The following is a 20,408-nucleotide window of genomic DNA, read 5'->3' on the forward strand; positions in this document are numbered from 1 at the left end:
CACACACAAAGACTTTGGCTCCAGTTGCTGGTGTCTCTCTCAGAGTCAAGTTAAGTCTGGGAGCATGCACTGCTGGTGTACGTCACTACATCAACCACACCACAGAACCGCCCTGGGTCCTGAATGGCAAGCACCCACGCACATAACAGATCCATTCCTGCCGCTCAAAAGTACCCAACTATCTGCCACAGACAAATGAAATGTGGACATCCTCTTGGACAACCAAATTTTCATCTTAGATGCATGTCCACTGTGAGAGACATAATCTAAAAAAAAAAAAAAAACGGAAATCACAATTTCTGATTTTTTTAAATAATTTATTTGTATGTTACTGCTGCAAATAAGTATTTAAACACCTGTGAAAATCAATGTTAATATTTGGTACAATAGCCTTTGTTTGCAGTTACAGAGGTCAAACGTTTCCTGTAGTTTTTCACCAGGTTTTTGGTCCACTCCTCCATACAGATCTTCTCTAGATTTTTCAGGTTTGGAGTTTCAGCTCCCTCCAAAGATTTTCTATTGAGTTCAGGTCTGGAGACGGGCCAGGCCACTCCAGGACCTTGAAATGCTTCTTACAGAGCCCCTCCTTAGTTGCCCTGACTGTGTGTTTGGGGTCATTATCATGCTGGAAGACCCAGCCATGACCCATCTTCAGTGCTCTTACTGAGGGAAGGAGGTTGTTTGCCAAAATCTCGCAATACATGACCCCATCCATCCTCCCTTCAATACGGTGCAGTCGTCCTGTCCCCTTTGCAGAAGAGCACCCCCAGAGTATGATGTTTCCACCCCCATGCTTCACGGTTGGGATGGATTTCTTGGGGTTGTTCTCATCCTCTAAACATGGTAAGTGGAGTTGATTCCAAAAAGCTCTATTCTGGTCTCATCTGACAACATGACCTTCTCCCATGCCTCCTCTGGATCATCCAGATGGTCACTGGTGAACTTCAAACGGGCCTGGACATGTGCTGGCTTGAGCCGGGGGACCTTGCTGCCCTGCAGGATTTTAAACCATGACAGCATCATGTGTTACTAATGTAATCTTTGTGACTGTGGTCCCAGCTCTCTTCAGGTCATTGACCAGGTCCTCCTGTGTAGTTCTGAGCTTTCTCAGAATCATCCTTACCCCACAAAGTGACATCTTGCATGGAATCCCAGACTAAGGGAGACTGACAGTTATCTTGTGTTTCTTCCACTTTCTAATAAATAATCATAACAGTTGTTGTCTTCTACCAAGCTGCTTGCCTGTTGTACTGTAGTCCATCCCAGCCTTGTGCAGGTCTACAGTTTTGTCCCTGGTGTCCTTAGACAGCTCTTTGGTCTTGGCTATGGTGGACAGGTTGGAGTGTGATTGATTGAGTGTGTGAACAGGTGTCTTTTATACAGGAAACAAGTTCAAACAGGTGCAATTAATACAGGTAAAGAGTGCAGAATAAGAGGGCTTCTTAAAGAAAAATTAACAGGTCTGTGAGGGCCAGAATTCTTGCTGATTGGCAGGTGTTCAAATACTTATTTGCAGCAGTAACATACAAATAAATTGTTTAAAAAAATCATACATTGTGATTTCCAGATTTTTTTTTTTTAGATTATGTCTCTCGCAGTGGACATGCACCTAAGATGAAAATTTCAGACCCCTCCATGATTTCTAAGTGGGAGAACTTGCAAAATCGCAGGGTGTTCAAATACTTATTTTCCTCACTGTATGTATATATAATATATGAGTTCTATTAGAAAAGTATCCAACCTTATTATTTTTTTCAAAAACCATATGGATTTGAATCACGTGTGATTGCGTCAGACAAGCTTGAACCCTCGTGTGCATGCGTGAGTTTTTCCACGCCTGTCGGTTGCGTCATTTGCCTGTGAGCAGGCTTTGAGTGAGGAGTGGTCCAGCCCCCTCTTCGGATTTTCATTGCCAGGAAATGGCGGAATGATTTGGGCTTTTTTCCATCAGAATTTTTTCAGAAACTGTTAGAGACTGGCAGCTGGAAACATTCGAAAAATTTATCTGGCTTTCGGTGAAAATGTTACGGGCTTGGTAGAGAATAAGGAGTGTTACTGTCGCTTTAAGGACAACCCCCAGCGGCTGTGGGGCGCGCCGCGCTCCGAAGCCGCCATCGACAGGCTGAACGACCATTTCATTTCTAAACGGATGGCTGTCTGGATCCGTGACCATCGTGTGCCATTTCTCTGGTTATCACAAGAGCTGGACATCAACCATTTTCCGGCAGATTTCACTTTTAACAAGAGATTTTGTCATGGAAAGCCGAGCGGAGGCTTCGCACGTCACGATGGATTCGCTACTGGAGCGAGACAAAACCACCTCCGTTTTGGTCTCACAGGATGGCTTTGAGATGGCGTTCAGACAGCTGTCAGTGGTTTTTCCATCGAGTGATTATCCGAGAAATTGTGGATGTGCCTGGACATGCCAGAACATGTCCCGTGAGGCTTCATCACAGCGTTGCTTTGCGCCATGCGGCACCGCCGCGACGCGCGAAGCCTCCGCTCCTCTTTCCATGACAAAAACTCCTGTAACAGTGGAATGTGCCATTCATTTCCAAACTGGACGCTGTGTTTTATCCAGGACGTCGTCTGACTAGCACAGGAATTGTGAAAAGACGTGGACATCAGCACTTTTTCGGCACATTGAGACAGACGTGTGGAGGAATTGCCGGTGCCGCATGGCGCAAAGCAATGCCGTAATGAAGCCTCACGGGACATGTTCTGGCATGTTCAGGCACATCCACAATTTCTCGGATAATCACTCGATGGAAAAACCACCGACAGCTGTCTGAATGCCATCTCAAAGCCGTCCTGTGAGACCACGAATCCATCGTGACGCGCGAAGCCTGCGCGCGGCTTTCCATGACAAAATCTCTTGTTAAAAGTGAAATCTGCCGGAAAATGGTTGATGTCCAGCTCTTGTGATAACCAGAGAAATGGCACACGATGGTCACGGATCCAGACAGCCATCCGTTTAGAAATGAAATGGTCGTTCAGCCTGTCGATGGCGGCTTCAGAGCGCGGCGTGCCCCACAACCGCTGGGGGCCGTCCTTAAAGCGACAGTAACACTCCTTATTCTCTACCAAGCCCGTAACATTTTCACCGAAAGCCAGATAAATTTTTCTAATGGTTTCCAGCTGCCAGTCTCTAACAGTTTCTGAAAAAATTCTGATGGAAAAAAAGCCCAAATCATTCCGCCATTTCCTGGCAATGAAAATCCGACGAGGGGGCTGGACCACTCCTCACTCAAAGCCTGCTCACAGGCGAATGACGCAACCGACAGGCGTGGAAAAACTCACGCATGCGCATGAGGGTTCAAGCTTGTCTGACGCAATCACACGTGATTCAAATCCATATGGTTTTTGAAAAAAATAATAAGGTTGGATTTTTTTCTAATAGACCTTGTATATACACACATATACACATTTGAACAGGATGTGAGTTATAAGTGCAAGTATAAGTCAAACAAATGTTTTTGTAACTCATCAGCTTATGTCGAGTGTAGCTAGGTACAATGTAGAAGCAGCAGTGGTGGCCAAGTGGTTTGTGTGCTTGGTTGCAGTATATGGTTGGTTCCCAGTTCAATCCCCACCCTTGCCACACTTCTCAATCTAATATGGAGTTGTGTCAGGAAGGGCATCCAATGTAAAACTTGTGCCAAACCAGCATCCAGATCCCAATTGGAGCTGCTGTACTGACTCTGAGTGACAAAAACAAGGGAGCATTTGAAGAAACTTACTTTTTATATGAGGTATATAAAGAGTAAACTGGAAGTATCCTTGTTTAATTTTTGTTTTTTAAAAAGTATACAAATAGTGCCCTTGAATAAACTTTTTTGAAAAAGATGTAATTGCAGTAAATGTTTTTTTTTTTTTTTTTTCACTGCTTTGTGGTTTTCTAAAGATGGGGTGTAACAATCTGACACGTGAAGGGACACCATATCAAGTCTTTGGATGTTTATACAAGATTTCAAACAGTTACTTCCTTGGTTTGTTCCTTCTGAACTCTTCCTTTTTAGGAAATGGCCCACTCTCTTACAGCCCCTCTTGGGATTCTGTGGGAATTCCTTCGCTGGATTCCTTGGCACTTGGTTTTCAATCTTCCAATGTACTTTTTTCCCTGGGTGTGAGCACTGCAGGGAATAGGAAGTGAAAATGTACCATGTTGTCTTGGGCCACGCTTGACAAAACTCTGTAAATGTTCTGTTGAATGAAGTGTTTGCTCAGGAGAACAGTCCTACATGTCTACTTTATTTGGTGTCTCTTCTCATATTAATTGATTGAAATTTATTTGTAATTTTTGCACAAGGTGTAGTTTAATTTCAATCCTCTTACATGATCAGCCAGATCCAGAGAGTGCGGGAGACTCAAGACTAGATTTGAACACTTCATCTGCATCTTCTCAAGTCCACCCATCTATAAATACTGTAGATACGGTCCTTGGCTGGGAGGTAACTCACATCCCATTAAAGGGGACTCATGTACTCTCATCCACTTCATGCTACAGTCTCTAGAGATAAGCACTCAAGGCCTCTAGAAGATGTCTGCTCTGTTTCTGTGCTCAAAAGTCTATGGACTTTTTTTCATTACTTTTAATGGAAGGGTGAGAAATGGAAAAGGGAGGAACCATTTAAATTAGGGTGCAAACAGAGGTGCTGAGGAAAAGGAAGGTAGCACATTTAATATGTTATTTTGAGTTTCATCACCACTTTACCGAAAACTGTTTATCACAATTTTTTCCTTTTTTATCCCCCGCTCGCCGAAGACCCGAAGGGGGATTGTGTAGTGGCAATTTATGTCCATCTGTCTGTCTGTCCATCCATCCATCCCAAAAAAGTGTAAAAGCATTCTTAAATCAACTCCTCTCACATTTTTAGGAAGAATTTCGTGAAACTTGGTAGAAGTCCTTGTTATAGGGTGGTAATATGCATATTATCATATCATTCGAGATGGGCGCATTTTACCTGAGTTATGGCCCTTGATTAACAAATCTAGACACTGCCATTTTCATGAGTGGGTGCCTGCGGAAATCAACTCCTCTCATATTTTTAGGGGGAATTTCATGAAACTTGGTAGAAGTCCTTGTTATAGGGTGGTAATATCCATAGCATCATATTTTTCAGGTTGGGCGCATTTTACCAGAGTTATAGCACTTGATTAGCAAATCTAGACACTGCCAGTTTAATGAGTTGGTGCCTGCATTCTCAAATCAGCTCCTCACATATTTAGGATGAATTTCGTGAAACTTGGTACAAGTCTTTGAAATGTTATCAGAATGTACCAAGCACTTGTAAAGCAGAATTTGCTAGCGAGGCATATTGTGCTCTCAGAGCACTCGTGTCTTTAAATAGCTAGCACAGCGTAGAGCAGGTGTCTCAGTAGATAAGGAGCTGGCTTGTCAATATGTAGGCCTGGGTTTAAATTTCACTCATCTGTCTGTGTCCTTTGACAAGAAGCCTAACCTGCATTGTCTCAGTCCACTGTAAAACGTACCATCCTATGCTGTGAAAGTAACTTATGATGAACCGGCATCTTGTCCAGCAGGAGTAAGCACAAGCACCAACAGGTCTCAAGGACTATATAAGCAAAGAGTGACAAGAACATTGGAGACAGAGAGGAAAGGGGTGGTCAATTTTGGAGCAGGGGCTTCTTTCTTGTTTGGTACCCTCTCAGTCCACAGTGATGTAAAACCTGCTTGACTCTGGACAGTGACGCTGGTGTTCCAGCAGTCTCCAGGCAATGGCAGGCCCGAGCTTTGGTGGTTCCTGGGCTGTTCTTTAACATCTTAACTAATTTTATCTCATCTAAAGGTGCCAGTTTGGATCTTCTTCCAGATCTTGGCAAAGTGATGACACATCCAACTAACTTGTACTTACCTACAGTTGTTTGAACTGATGATCTTACAAATCTGTACTTGTTTAGAAATGGCTACAAGAGGCCTTCCCAACTTGTGTAAATCTATAATTCTCCTTCTTAGATCTTCACTGATTTCCTTGGACATTCCCATTGTTCTGAGTATTGGTCAGTCCAATGAGTGCTGTCAAACACATCCCTTTTATGCTGGCAAAGAGAAACTTCCAGTTGTAGTCAATCATGATCACAAATGAGGCATTAATAGGCCTTGGCACCTGTATGTGTAATTTTGACTCAGTGTGAATTAGAAAAGATCCCAAATGAATTCAAACTTGTACCCCCAATTCTTGTTTTTTAAAGTCATTAATGATGTATGCTGTGCAATCATTCCACCCTGGAAAAAGAACAGTTCAAAGACATCAATAAAAGCCCAAAATTACCATGACATACATGGCCATGATGAGTGTATATAAGCTTCCGACCACAACTGTATGTGTGTGTGTCCACTGAGATCTGGTCCCTTCCAGGTTTTTGGACCTCATACTAAGCTATCAAAGCTCCCTCCACAGTTGTAGAATGGTTGTCCTTGCCAAGACTAAGGATACCCCCTTCATGAGCAACCTGAGGTTAGGTCCTGGGTGCTACTGTGCAGTGGATGATGCCTTAGTAAGGCACCAATAGCCTCTGTAAGTCTCGTGGATGCTCACTTCCAATTTTGGGACATACGGGTGCAAACATTTTCAGGTGGGATTTCTCTACTATTTGTAACTGGTCCATTTTCAAAGATTTTCAAATCTATTACCATACCATCTAATGACTAACCTTCAAAACTGTCCACACTGTGACAGTTGTTTCAAAATTCCAATGGACCCAAAAACTCCCAAACCCAAACAAGACCTCAAATGGCTCAGGTGGATCTGATCCTGACTGATGCAGGCCTCACTTCAAGAATGATTGTGTGGTCACTATAGATTGTGTATATATTGGACAAAGCCTGTGTGATGTTACCGATAGTTTTTCTATCAGGACCTGGAGCAGCTGATATGAAGCCCATGTCTGGCCTGGTCACTGCCATGTCAACAGAAGTGACGATGAACTCATTAATGCATAAAGGGGTGCAACAAGGGTGGTTGTATGACGAATAAACCCTGAACACACCCCTTTCTTCGAGTCCGACCACCTAAGCTAACAGGCTAACATTGGTTTGGGTGTTTATTAAAACATATTTTTGAGGACTGCGTGGTAGTTCTCATAACGATTTGCTTTGGTGTGGACGTTAAAAGTTATAAGCTGCTTATTTTCTCAGTAATCATTCATTAAGTGGACTTAATGGATGAAACTACCGATAACTGCTAAAAGTGCTAACACCGTTAGCATCTGAGGAGAATTTCACTCAGCGCGAATATTGCAGCAGAGACGTCTCAGGTGAGGGGTCATTCAATAATTATGTAATGCCTGGGGGGGGAGTGCAGTACTTTGTTACGGCGCATTACAGGGAAGAGGAGGGTATGGGCAGATCTTACATAAAAAAATCTATATTTTAACAAAAATATAGATGAACAAAAAGCTATAAAGAAATGATAAACAAAATTAAGTAGCTAACTCTGTTAGCTCTACTAATAGCGGGTGAGACCCTGAAGCACACACCTAGCTGTCATTCAAAGCGATCATATATGGTTTTGACAGTGTTGAATGTTTCGTCCCCAAAGTAAATGTCAAATAAGGTTGACATTCATTGCATTCTATGACATATAACCTATGTTCCCCATAACTTGATAACAAAGCAGAACAGATGGTGCAAACTATTCCCTTTAGAACCCTATTAACTAAATCAATAATTTGCATCACTTTTCAACAAAATTGGAGCATTAACATTTGACCCCTGTACAAACAGAAATTGACCTTTTTCACTATTTTTGCTCTTTTTGCCTCATAACTCCAGAGCAGTCTGTCATAGGTAGTCCAAACTATACATCTTATCTTTATGATCAGACAAATAATGTGATATTATTTTCAATATGATTGGAGCACTTTTAAATGTGGACCCCTTGTAATCTTTCATTGACCCCTATCTGGCTACAGCTGCCACCTTGGGATGGCTACAATACATTTTTGTCAAGGCCATGGAACACTGACGCTGGCTTGTAAACAGTTGTTTCGCCACCTCAAGTGGTACAGGCAAATTGTTTGGCCCATGGACTAATGTACTTTGTTTTTGTTTTTTCCAGGGTTGATAATCCAACCAGCTTTCACCATCCCCTCATAACATGAGCCATTCTTCAGTGCAGCTGAGTTACTAAGATTTTCTTCCAGGTGTTGAGTTTTATAAGGTGTTTTATGGTGACTGGAACACAAGTCTGTCATGATCTGGACTTTTGGCTTTGTGTTTCTGTTTGCCATGTTTAGTTTAGGTTCTAGTTTTGTTCTGCTTATTTGAGGTTTTGATTGTTTTGTCTGTGTGTGATTTCTCTTGCCGGGTTTTTCCTGCTTGGGCTTTGTCTGTCCCTATCTCTCTTGTACGCCTCACTTGGTGCTTGGTGGTGGGCATCACACTCTGTCTGGGCCACACCCTGTTCTGGATCTTTCCACACACCTGTTTCTACTCTGCAGCTCATCGCCTGGGTGTATTTAAGCCCCACTGGTTGCACTAGTTCCGTGCAGGATTGTTGCGCCTTGTGCCTTCGCTTCCAGCTGTGTGTTCTATATTTTCAAGTCCTGCTACCACGTTGTGTTTCGACCTCTAGCCTGTTTGTATCAACCACGCCTTACGCCTGATGTTTTTGATTTGTTTGCTCATCTTTGACTGCCTGGCTGTGTGCCGGACCCCACTGAATCCTTCAGTAAATGTTTTACCTAACTAGAGCTACTGTGTTGTACCAGTACCTAACCAGAGCTACTGTGTTGAGTCCTGCAATTGTGTCCAGACCGTGGATACAATTTCTGTCTGGCCAGTCTGATAAAATCTAGCTAATAAGAGCCCACAAAAAGGAATGGCCTAGGTTGGAGGACCAACTACAGTCCCAGATATAGTTAAACATCATGTCCAGGATATAAACAGTACTACTGTTCAATTTTTAAGAATCGCCACAGCAGACCTGGCAGAGATCCACATTGGGATTTGGCACAAGTTCTAGGTAATGCAACTCCTTTTCTATCTGTAGAAATGTGTTGCACCCCTAGGGTTCCTAAGTGGCCTCCTGGCCAGGTATTAATCAGACCTGTTGTGTGGGCCGCTGAAGAGGAGGTACTGCTGGCCCACCACCACCAGATGGCGCCCTGCTTGGAGTGCGGGCTTCAAGCACGAGAGGGCGCCGGAGCCACTGGGAGTGACAGCTGTCACTCATCCTCAGCGCCAGCTGTCACTCATTCATCTCATCACCATCACCATAAAGGCCGGACTGCAACTCCACCTCCTCGCCGAGAAATCAGCTACCATTCAGGTAACTTTCTCTGCTGACTCAAAACATTGAGTAATAATCTGTACTTCTTTGCAGCCGTTTTCCTGTGGTGTGTCCTTATCTGTGGGATTGGCGTTTGGTGTGATCAGCGACGGCTTCACTTCACACTCCAACCAGATAAGTGGTTAGACAGGAGCTGCACGAGTATGTGATTGGAGGTGGAGGTTCTCCCTCCTTAACTAAACACTGACTGTGGGATTACTGAGTGTGCAAACTCACACTCATCAGGACTGTCTCTGTTTTCTGCCAGCAGTACCGGGTCTGACTGCTGAAGACAGCGGCCACCTGGGGCGCAGGGCTTGGCGGCTCCGGTGTTCTTCAGCTCCGTTGGTGGTGGAAGCTGTGTGGGGATCCGGCTCTTCTCTCGCCAGGCGTCTTCTATCGTCGAGCCTGCCCACACGTCACCTGGTGTATGATTGACAGTCCACCATATTGTTATTGTCTGTACGTCGTTTTGCGATTCACAACATTAAATTGTTACTTTTGGCTTATCCATTGTCCGTTCATTACCGCCCCCTGTTGTGGGTCCGTGTCACGACACTTTCACAACAGGATTTCTCGGCCAGCGTCATGGATCCCGAGGGGCGTCAACCATCGCTTGAACAGCCAATGGAAGAGCGAGGTGCACAGGCGCCAGCAGGAGGCGTGTTGGGTGAGCTGCAGCACATCTTAACTGCCTTTCCTGCTCGGTTGGACTTAGTTACCGAGCAGAGCAGTGTTCTCAATCGTAGGATGGAGGCTCTCACTGCCCAGGTGGAAGCGCGTGCTCAGGGCGCTGCTGCAGCACCTCCTCCTGCTGACCGTGTGCCAGAAACAGACATTCCACTGGTCGTTCAACGAACCCCCCCACCGTCCCGTGAAGCATACATAAGCCCTCCGGAGCCGTACGGAGGCTGTGTGGAGACGTGCGCGGACTTCTTGATGCAGTGCCCGCTCGTCTTTTCACAGCGTCCCGTCATGTACGCGTCAGACGCTAGCCGGGTGGCTTATGTGATCAATTTGCTTCGAGGAGAGGCACGCGCCTGGGCTACGGCGCTTTGGGAGCAAAATTCACGGCTCCTAACGGTTTGTACTGAGTTTGTGAGGGAGTTCCGACAGGAGTTCGACCACCCTCATAGAGGTGAGACCGCTTCAAGTGTGCTGCTGTCGATACGGCAGGGGCGTCGGAGCGCAGCGAAGTATGCAGTCGACTTCCGCATCGCGGCAGCGCGAGCCGGCTGGAATGCTGTTGCGCTCCACGCTGCCTTTGTAAACGGACTGTCTCTGGTCCTTAAGGAGCACCTGGTGGCGAAGGACGAGCCGCGGGATTTAGATGGGCTTATCGACCTGGTTATACGGTTAGACAACCGATTAACGGAACACCGACGGCAGCGAGACGAGGGGCGTGGTCAGGTACAAGCCGTCCCTCTTCCTCCCGGGTCTGAAAGGAAGCCAACTTCCCCACGCTCCACTGCCAGGGCTCTCCACGTGACAACAGCTCCCCCTGCTGACGTTGCTATGGAAACGAGCAGGGCCAAAAAACGATCAGATCAGAGACAAAGGAGGCTGATCCGTGGAGAGTGTTTTCTCTGCAGCTCTACCGAGCACAAACAGCAGCACTCATCCTTAGAGACTGGGCTAAGGGTGGGTCACAACACCCACGTGGGGAAACCCCGACGATCTGCACGAATCCCAGTCACGATCCTGAGTGGGGATCTAACCCTTCACGCCCCAGCACTGGTGGACACGGGGTCGGAGGGGAATCTGCTGGATAGCAGATGGGCAAAGGAGGTTGGGCTCCCTCTAGTGGCCTTACCGTCACCATTGTCGGTGCGGGCGCTAGATGGCACCCTTCTTCCACTAATCACACACCAGACACAGCCAGTGACGTTGGTGGTGTCTGGGAATCACAGGGAGGAGATTGTGTTTTATGTAACACCTTCTACCTCCCGAGTGATTTTGGGTTTTCCATGGGTGTTAAAACACAATCCCCGGATTGATTGGCCGTCTGGGGTTGTGGTTCAGTGGAGCGACCCCTGCCACCGGGGTGTGTTTAGGATCCTCGGTTCCACCCGGTGTGACAGCTAAGGAGGAGGTTTTAGTCCCCCCCCAATCTGGCGGCGGTGCCGGCCGAGTACCACGACCTTGCTGACATCTTCAGCAAGGATCTGGCACTCACGCTGCCCCCGCACCGTCCGTACGATTGTGCCATTGATTTGATACCGGGCGCTGAGTACCCGTCCAGCAGGCTGTACAACCTCTCATGTCCGGAACGCGAATCAATGGAGACCTACATCCAGGACTCGTTAGCTGCCGGGTTGATCCGGAACTCCACCTCCCCGATGGGTGCTGGTTTCTTTTTTGTGGGCAAGAAGGACGGTGGACTCCGTCCATGCATTGATTACAGAGGGCTGAACGAGATCACGGTTCGCAACCAATACCCGTTACCTCTGTTGGATTCAGTGTTCACGCCCCTGCATGGAGCCCAAATTTTCACGAAATTGGATCTTAGGAATGCTTATCACCTGGTTCGGATCCGGGAGGGAGATGAGTGGAAGACGGAATTTAACACCCCGTTAGGTCACTTTGAGTACCTGGTCATGCCGTTCGGCCTCACCAATGCGCCTGCGACGTTCCAAGCATTGGTTAATGACGTCTTGCGGGACTTCCTGCATCGGTTTGTCTTCGTATATCTAGACGATATACTCATCTTTTCTCCGGATCCTGAGACCCATGTCAAGCATTTACGTCAGGTCCTACAGCGGTTGTTGGAGAACCGGCTGTTTGTGAAGGGCGAGAAGTGTGAGTTCCACCGCACTTCTTTGTCCTTCTTGGGGTTCATAATCTCCTCCAACTCCGTTGCCCCTGATCCGGCCAAGGTTGCGGCGGTGAGAGATTGGCCCCAACCAACGAACCGTAGGAAACTACAACAGTTCCTCGGTTTTGCAAATTTCTACCGGAGGTTCATCAAGGGCTACAGTCAGGTAGTTAGCCCCCTGACAGCCCTGACCTCCACAAAAGTCCCCTTCACCTGGTCGGATCGGTGCGAAGCCGCATTTAGGGAGTTGAAACGCCAGTTCTCGACTGCACCGGTTCTGGTGCAGCCCGATCCCAAGCGCCAGTTTGTTGTTGAAGTGGATGCCTCTGACTCAGGGATAGGAGCCGTGCTATCCCAGAGCGGGGAGTCCGATAAGGTTCTCCATCCATGTGCCTACTTTTCCCGCAGGTTGACCCCAGCTGAATGGAACTATGACGTCGGCAATCGGAAACTTCTTGCGGTGAAGGAGGCTCTTGAGGAGTGGAGACACCTGTTGGAGGGAGCATCGGTACCATTTACGGTTTTCACGGACCATCGGAACCTGGAGTACATCCGGACCGTGAAGCATCTGAACCCCAGGCAAGCCCGCTGGTCGCTGTTCTTCGGGCGTTTTGACTTCCGGATCACCTACCGCCCCGGGACAAAGAACCAATGATCTGACGCCCTGTCCCGGGTGCATGAAGAGGAGGTCAAGACCGAGCCGTCAGACCCCCCTGAAACCATCATCCCCGAGTCCACTGTCGTGGCCACCCTTACCTGGGACATGGAGAAGACCGTCCGGGAGGCCCTGACACGGAGCCCGGACCCGGGGACAGGTCCGAAGGACAAACTGTACGTCCCACCAGAGGCCAGGGCTGTGGTCCTTGACTTCTGTCACGGTTCCAAGCTCTCCTGTCACCCAGGGGTGCGAAGGACCGTGGCAGTGGTCCGGCAGCGCTTCTGGTGGGCGTCTATGGAAGCCGACGTCCGGGAGTATGTCCAGGCCTGCACCACCTGTGCCAGGGGCAAAGCTGACCATCACAAGGCCCAAGGCCTCCTCCAGCCTCTGCCTGTGCCTCGTCGCCCCTGGTCTCATATCGGCCTGGACTTTGTCACGGGCCTCCCGCCGTCCCAGGGCAACACCACCATCTTAACGATAGTGGACCGGTTCTCCAAGACGGCCCACTTCGTGGCCCTCCCAAAGCTCCCGACGGCCCAGGAGACTGCAGACGTCCTGGTCCACCACGTCGTGCGTCTGCATGGGATTCCAGCAGACATTGTCTCAGATCGTGGTCCTCAGTTCTCCTCCCAGGTCTGGAGGAGTTTCTGCAGGGAACTGGGGGCCACCGTCAGTCTCTCATCTGGGTACCACCCCCAGACGAACGGGCAGGCAGAGCGGACAAACCAGGAACTGGAGCAGGCCCTCCGCTGCGTGACCTCCGCGCACCCAATGGCCTGGAGTGACCATCTGGCCTGGATCGAGTACGCTCATATTAGCCAAGTTTCATCTGCCACCGGCCTCTCCCCGTTTGAGGTGTGTTTGGGGTACCAGCCCCCATTGTTTCTGCTAGTGGAGGGAGAGGTCGGGGTGCCCTCGGTCCAGGCCCATCTGAGGAAGTGCCGTCGGGTGTGGCGTACCGCCCGCTCTGCCCCTGCTCAGAGCCCGGACGAGGGCTAAGGCCCATGCAGACCGCCGGCGTTCCCTGGCCCCTGCATACCAGCCCGGGCAGGCGGTTGGTTATCCACAAAGGACATACCTCGGCAAACGGAATCCCAGAAGCTGAAGGACAGATTTATAGGACCCTTCACCATCGTGAAGGTCCTCAGTCCAGCCGCAGTGAAGCTGGCAGCTTCACTGCGGATACATCCAGTATTCCATGTCTCCAGACTCAAACCCTGCCACACCTCTCCCCTCTGTGCCCCGGACCGGCGCCGCCGCCTGCCCGGATCATCGACGGGGAGCCGGCTTGGACTGTGCGCCGACTCCTGGACGTTCGTCGAAAGGGCCGGGGGTTCCAGTATTTGGTGGACTGGGAAGGATATGGACCCGAAGAACGCTCCTGGGTGAAGAGGAGCTTCATCCTGGACCCGGCCTTCCTGGCCGAATTCTACGCCTGGCACCCGGACAAGCCTGGTCGGGCGCCAGGAGGCGCCCGTTGAGGGGGGGGGGATCCTGTTGTGTGGGCCGCTGAAGAGGAGGTACTGCTGGCCCACCACCACCAGATGGCGCCCTGCTTGGAGTGCGGGCTTCAAGCACGACAGGGCGCCGGAGCCACTGGGAGTGACAGCTGTCACTCATCCTAAGCACCAGCTGTCACTCATTCATCTCATCACCATCACCATAAAGGCCGGACTGCAACTCCACCTCCTCGCCGAGAAATCAGTTACCATTCAGGTAACTTTCTCTGCTGACTCAAAACATTGAGTAATAATCTGTACTTCTTTGCAGCCGTTTTCCTGTGGTGTGTCCTTATCTGTGGGATTGGCGTTTGGTGTGATTAGCGACGGCTTCGCTTCACACTCCAACCAGATAAGTGGTTAGACGGGAGCTGCACGAGTGTGTGACTGGAGGTGGAGGTTCTCCCTCCTTAACTAAACACTGACTGTGGGATTACTGAGTGTGCGAACTCACACTCATCAGGACTGTCTCTGTTTTCTGCCAGTAGTACCGGGTCTGACTGCTGAAGACAGCGGCCACCTGGGGCGCAGGGCTTGGCGGCTCCGGTGTTCTTCAGCTCCGTTGGTGGTGGAAGCTGTGTGGGGATCCGGCTCTTCTCTCGCCAGGTGTCTTCTATCGTCGAGCCTGCCCACACGTCACCTGGTGTATGATTGACAGTCCACCATATTGTTATTGTCTGTACGTCGTTGTGCAATTCACAACATTAAATTGTTACTTTTGGCTATCCATTGTCCGTTCATTACCGCCCCCTGTTGTGGGTCCGTGTCACGACACTTTCACAACAAGACCTACTCTGCTTAAAGGGGAACTCTGGGATCTTTCAACATAGGCTTTATTATTATTATTAATAAAAGTTTTTAGGATCATCTTGTCATCCAGGACTAAAAGATTTTTAATTGGTTCTGTACTGATTTAGGAAGCAAACACCATCCCAGGCTAAACAGCAGTGATAAGAGACAACGACAGCAATGCCACCAGCTAGGTGAGGTCATAATAGATGAGAAATCTATCTTATGAAAATGCTGAGCAACACGACACAGCGAGTGTCAATCCGAGTGAAGGCAACATGGTGTCGGCTGGTTGTTGACTCAAATAAAATACTCCAAGATGGCGGAATACACTCTGAAAAAGCTTTATTTCTCAATAAATCTACATCTGTCATTTTTCCCTCATATATTTTGCAAACGTTAGTAAGAAATAAGCTGTTCAAAATCTAAAAATGGTGTTTTTGTAACCAAATAATACCTCTGATGTGATTTACAAGACATCATACAGAGATGTTAGCATTCTAACTGGCCATACAGGAATGTCACTGTGAAAGATGTTTGACTGAAACAAATCAAGCAAACTTTGGTTCCATTAAGCAGTCAAGCATGGAAGGAAAAACTCATGACAGTGTCGAGTTTATATAATCTATCATTAAACACAGTTACAACAAGTAACACAAGCTGGCCTCGCCTCAAGATTGCCCATCAAGCGATAAACGGCAACTGCTTGTCGCACTCATTTGACACTAATCTGACTGTAGGGTCACTGTATTTGGCTACAAATATACACTCAATTGCCAGTTTATTAGTACATGTAATGAAAAGTAATGGAGCCCTGCAGAAAATCCCCCTTCATGAAGACATGAAGGTGCCCTCTTAAAAATTAATAGCACCACCTGGCACTGGTTTTGGGCTAATTTTTTCCTTGCTCTGTGTGAAAATTGGACTTCAAGTTGTGCCGAGTCCACACCGGGCCACCCAGAGTAGAGTGTAAAGCCGGTTCACAACCAACAAGTTTACCTGACCTTTGCTGACTTGTACAACCAGTACACTGAGAAACCCCTTGCAGAGTCAAACTGTGTCATATTAAGCTATATGGCCTTTCAAATTTTAAAAATTTAAGTAATAAAAATAATTTTCTTTGGCACCAATGCTATAATTTATTAATTAACATTTAAATAGAGGATTCATAATATGACATGACCAGTATAATCAAAATTTGTATTTTCTGGAAAACATGAATAAATCTTTCCCCTGAAGGAAAAATATTAAAAGAACAGACATCCTTGAACTACAGTCCAATCAGACGCCTGGGAGGTCATTGTCTAGTGGTTAAGCGCTGGAGCTTCAGACCACAGGATCCTCAATTCAAAACCCAGCCAGACCGGGAAAAACAATGAGGACCCTTGGGCAGGTCCCCTAAATTCCTAGTTGCTTTCGGTGTGTAGTGACCGCGTTGCATGGCAGCACCCTGATATAGGTGTGTGAGCTATATAAAAGCAGTCCAGTTACCATTTACTTATGGCACAGAGCCATACACTCTATGACAGTGATGTCATAGATCACGTGGGGGCTTTCCCCGACTTGTACAAGGGATGCTTGAAAGCACGCGGTGACAGCCAATCAGAGTAGAGATGCACGGTGAGGTCTTCTGGCTGCTGTCTTGAACAAAATAATCCAACATGGCAGAAAATGCTCAGAAACAGCTTATCTGTTCATAAATCTAATATGTTTCTCATATATTTTGTAAAAAATAGTGAGAAATATGCACTTCTAAATCTAAAAACACTGTCTCTGTAACCAAATACACCTCTGAAGTGATTAACAAGACATCTTACGGATGTTAGCGTGCGGGCCCTGTGTACGCGCAACATGCCAGGTCAAAGCTAATTTCTGATCATTTCAAAAGCTCATGCACACACATACGCACGTCCTTCTGCAGACAGTGTTAAAAGGAAAATAAAAATCTTAGTTATGGAATATGTTGTCTTCATTAAAATGAGATGTAATTTTGCAACACGTTTCAATAATAAACTGATATTATAACGCTCAGATTTCAGTGGAAACTAAATTTTGTGAGTTTTGTGAAATTTGAATTTGGCCGTACAGCTTTAAATGTTTCAGCCCCACTGCTGAGCTCGAGTTCCCCTCTAGTTGATTAGAAATATTCCCTGCTGGAGTCACTCAAATGTCATTGCATCATACATGCCGGTGAGATAATACTTCAGTGTGAAGCAGAGAGATAACAAAAACTACCCTAAAAGGACACGTCAGTGTTGTAATGTGAAGTTTTATGAGGATGTCCTGCTACTTTTCTCACCCCAGTCCCGCTACAGCCGAACCTGCTGTCAGTCACAGTTGTCCGAAACACGTCCCAAACGTCGGAATCTGCTCCTCTCGACAGGAGACACATAATTCCCTTTTTAGGACATGGGAATCTATTACGTAATTTCGGGAGACCTCTCTTGTCTCGCGCAAACTCGACTAGCCTGGGTGGAAGGAATGAGCGACACTCCCAACGACCAATCAGACGCCTGGGAAGGTTACCTCCTCGGCCGCTGATTGGACGGAGGTAAGCTGCGTTCACTGACGTCTCGCTTACTCTGGTTGAGGGAGTTTTTTTTTTTTTTTTTCTTCCCCTCTCCACGGAGGTAGTTGTAGTCTTCTTCCTGCCGGAGGTGAAACCGTCCTACGGAGAAAGTATCGGCGTTGTTCGTAGCGGGGCTTTAGGAGAGAAGTGAACGAAAGTAGGAGTTTAGCAGTTTTGTGTGTGTGTGCGTGCTGGACAGAAGTCTGTCACCATGCCGGTTTTTCACACCAAAACGATAGAAAGTATCCTGGAGCCGGTGGCTCAGCAGATATCCCATCTGGTGATCATGCACGAGGAAGGTGAAGTGGACGGGAAAGCTATTCCGGATTTGTCGGCGCCGGTGGCCGCCGTGCAGGCGGCGGTCAGCAACCTCGTCCGTGTGAGTCACTTTCTTTATGTTTAAGTTTGAGTGTTTCGACCTGTCGCACTTTGGTGTTAATCGCGTGGACAGCAGCCAGTGTCTGCAGCGTGTGTTTTTCCTCCACGTTTTTGAAGTTTGACTTGGGACAAAAGTCAGTTGACGCCCTTTTCCCTTTGAAATCTGCCTCCCGTTGTGTTCTGCTGCTATGGTGGAAGCAGGTAATGTTTGAATCGGGCCTGGACTCCGTGAAGTTGGAATGAAATAATACACCCGTCTTTGATTTATTTTTCATCATATCGTCTGACTGGACAATATTTACCACCTTTGTGTTGGATCACTTTCACACAGAAATGCAGATTTTGGCGGAGGATCTGTGTCTAAACGTCTTCCTTGTGAATTCAGGTGTTCCTCAGGGATATGTTCTAGCTCTTACTATGTTTAATGTTTGCGTCGTCTGGGTGTCTTTGGGGTTGTGGAGTCCAGCAACTGAAGTGGATGAAGACTATAGGCAGGTTTCCATGACATTCCAAGTTAATTTGAAGTAGTGTTATAAATGGACTGCCATTTATATAGCGCTTTTACATCCGCATCAGGACACTCAAAGCACTTTACACATCAGTGTCTCACAATCACCCCAATGTGAGGCTGCTGCCATGCAAGGTGCCCACTACACACCGGGAGCAAGGACCTTGCCCAAGGGCCCTTAGTAATTTTCCAGTCAGGCTGGGATTTGAACCGAGGATCCTCTGGTCTCAAGTCCAACGCTTAACCACTAGACAAGACCACCTTTGAAAATACTTTTGTAACCTGTGCCTCTTTGTTCTGAGGGGTAAAACTGGTTCAACCCAGTTCGACATGCACATTCAAACAAATAACAGAAAAAGTATATCAAACTAAAAATACTCTCTCTCTCCAAAAAATTAGCGCTTTAAAATGGTGAAATACACGCAACTATAAAAGAACAAAATAAATCTGATTTATTGTGTATGTTTTACCTACATATAAATGGGGCCATTGTTGAATCAGTGGCTGAAGTTTCATCTCTTGAAGACCACATGGCACACCCACCCTAAGTACGTGTACAGAGCGCATTTCCAAAATGCTACAAAGCAACCACCAAAAAATTGATAAAGGCATAATTTACTCATATTTGGAGTCAGTCTACTCATTTACCCCCAATTTGTAATTATCAGTTCCCATTTTGTATTTTAGTATAGCTGGGACTGAGTTTACCCTTTCTGTGTGTGGACCAAAATCAGGTTTAATGTGAACAATTCTGATCTTACCCTCTTAATGATATTGTTTCCCTGGACCCTTCAGTAAGACTTTTTATGGACAGGGTTTAAATCAAAACAGATGAACAGGTGAGTTAGTTTTCTCCATAAATTGAAACCAGCTGTCAGTCCTTCTGCACACAGAAAGAATAACTTGGTATAGAACAAACTTCCTGTTTTCCGTGTATGGCCAGATGGTGAATATACAAATCTGGTACGGGGGTAATCCCAGTATTTGACACCGTTATTTGTGGACAAAAGAAGAGAGACTGAGAGCTTGTTAAACATTATAAGAGATGTAGTATGGTAACACTGGAATAAAGAAATGACAAAATTGATATATACACTCACTGGCCACTTTATTAGGTACACCTTACTAGTATGGGGTTGGACCCCCTTTTGACTTCTGAACTGCCTTAATTCTTCATGGCATAGATTCAACAAGGGTGTTAGAAACAGTCCTCAGAGATGATGGTCCACATTGACATAATAGCATCACACACAGTCACCCATTCAACCAGTAGCCCATTCTACTCTGACCTCTTACATCAACAAGGCATTTTCACTGGATATCTTTTCTTTTTTGGACCATTCTCTGTAAACCCTAGAGGTGGTTGTGCATGAATGTCCCATTAAATCAGCAGTTTTTGAAATGCTCAGACCAGGCGTCTGACACCAATAACCATGCCACATTAAAAGTCACTTAAATCCCCCTCTTCCCCATTCTGATGCTCTTTGAAATTCAGTAAGGCTTCTTTACCATGTCTAGATGCCTAAATGCACTGAGGTGCTACCATGTGATTGGCTGATTAGCTATTTGGGTTAACAAGCAGTTGGGCACTGCAGTCTCATTTGAGGGTGGGCGCTAAAGGGGTAAAATATGATGCATATAACGTAATTTCTTTACTTCTGGGGGAAAAAACACAGCATTTTCAATGGGTTTTTGGGCCATTGGGCCATACGTGCAAACAAAGTGAAAATGCAAAGAAAAAGTGACAATGCGGTGGGAAAGTGGGCATGTGTTGCAGTTTATTTATGACCTGGAGGACACACGTGTCGAGGTGGTTTTGCAGGCGTGAGAACGTAGCTACTCTGGTTAGCTACCAACACAACGTCTCCCACTCGCTTTGTCTTCCCTTTTCCACTGGGA

General features: G+C 46.9%; 1 long non-coding RNA gene across 1 annotated transcript; it reads left to right on the top strand.

The window, feature by feature from the left end:
- The first annotated feature begins 1,244 nt into the window (after positions 1-1,244).
- LOC117530904 lies at positions 1,245-19,405 on the top strand. The gene is made up of 4 exons (XR_004566477.1): positions 1,245-1,255; positions 13,068-13,072; positions 19,213-19,250; positions 19,358-19,405. It is a non-coding gene; the product is annotated as an uncharacterized LOC117530904 (long non-coding RNA).
- The last annotated feature ends 1,003 nt before the right edge of the window (positions 19,406-20,408 follow it).

The sequence above is a fragment of the Thalassophryne amazonica genome, chromosome 18 (genome assembly GCF_902500255.1).
Source record: "Thalassophryne amazonica chromosome 18, fThaAma1.1, whole genome shotgun sequence".
Lineage (NCBI taxonomy): Eukaryota > Metazoa > Chordata > Actinopteri > Batrachoidiformes > Batrachoididae > Thalassophryne > Thalassophryne amazonica.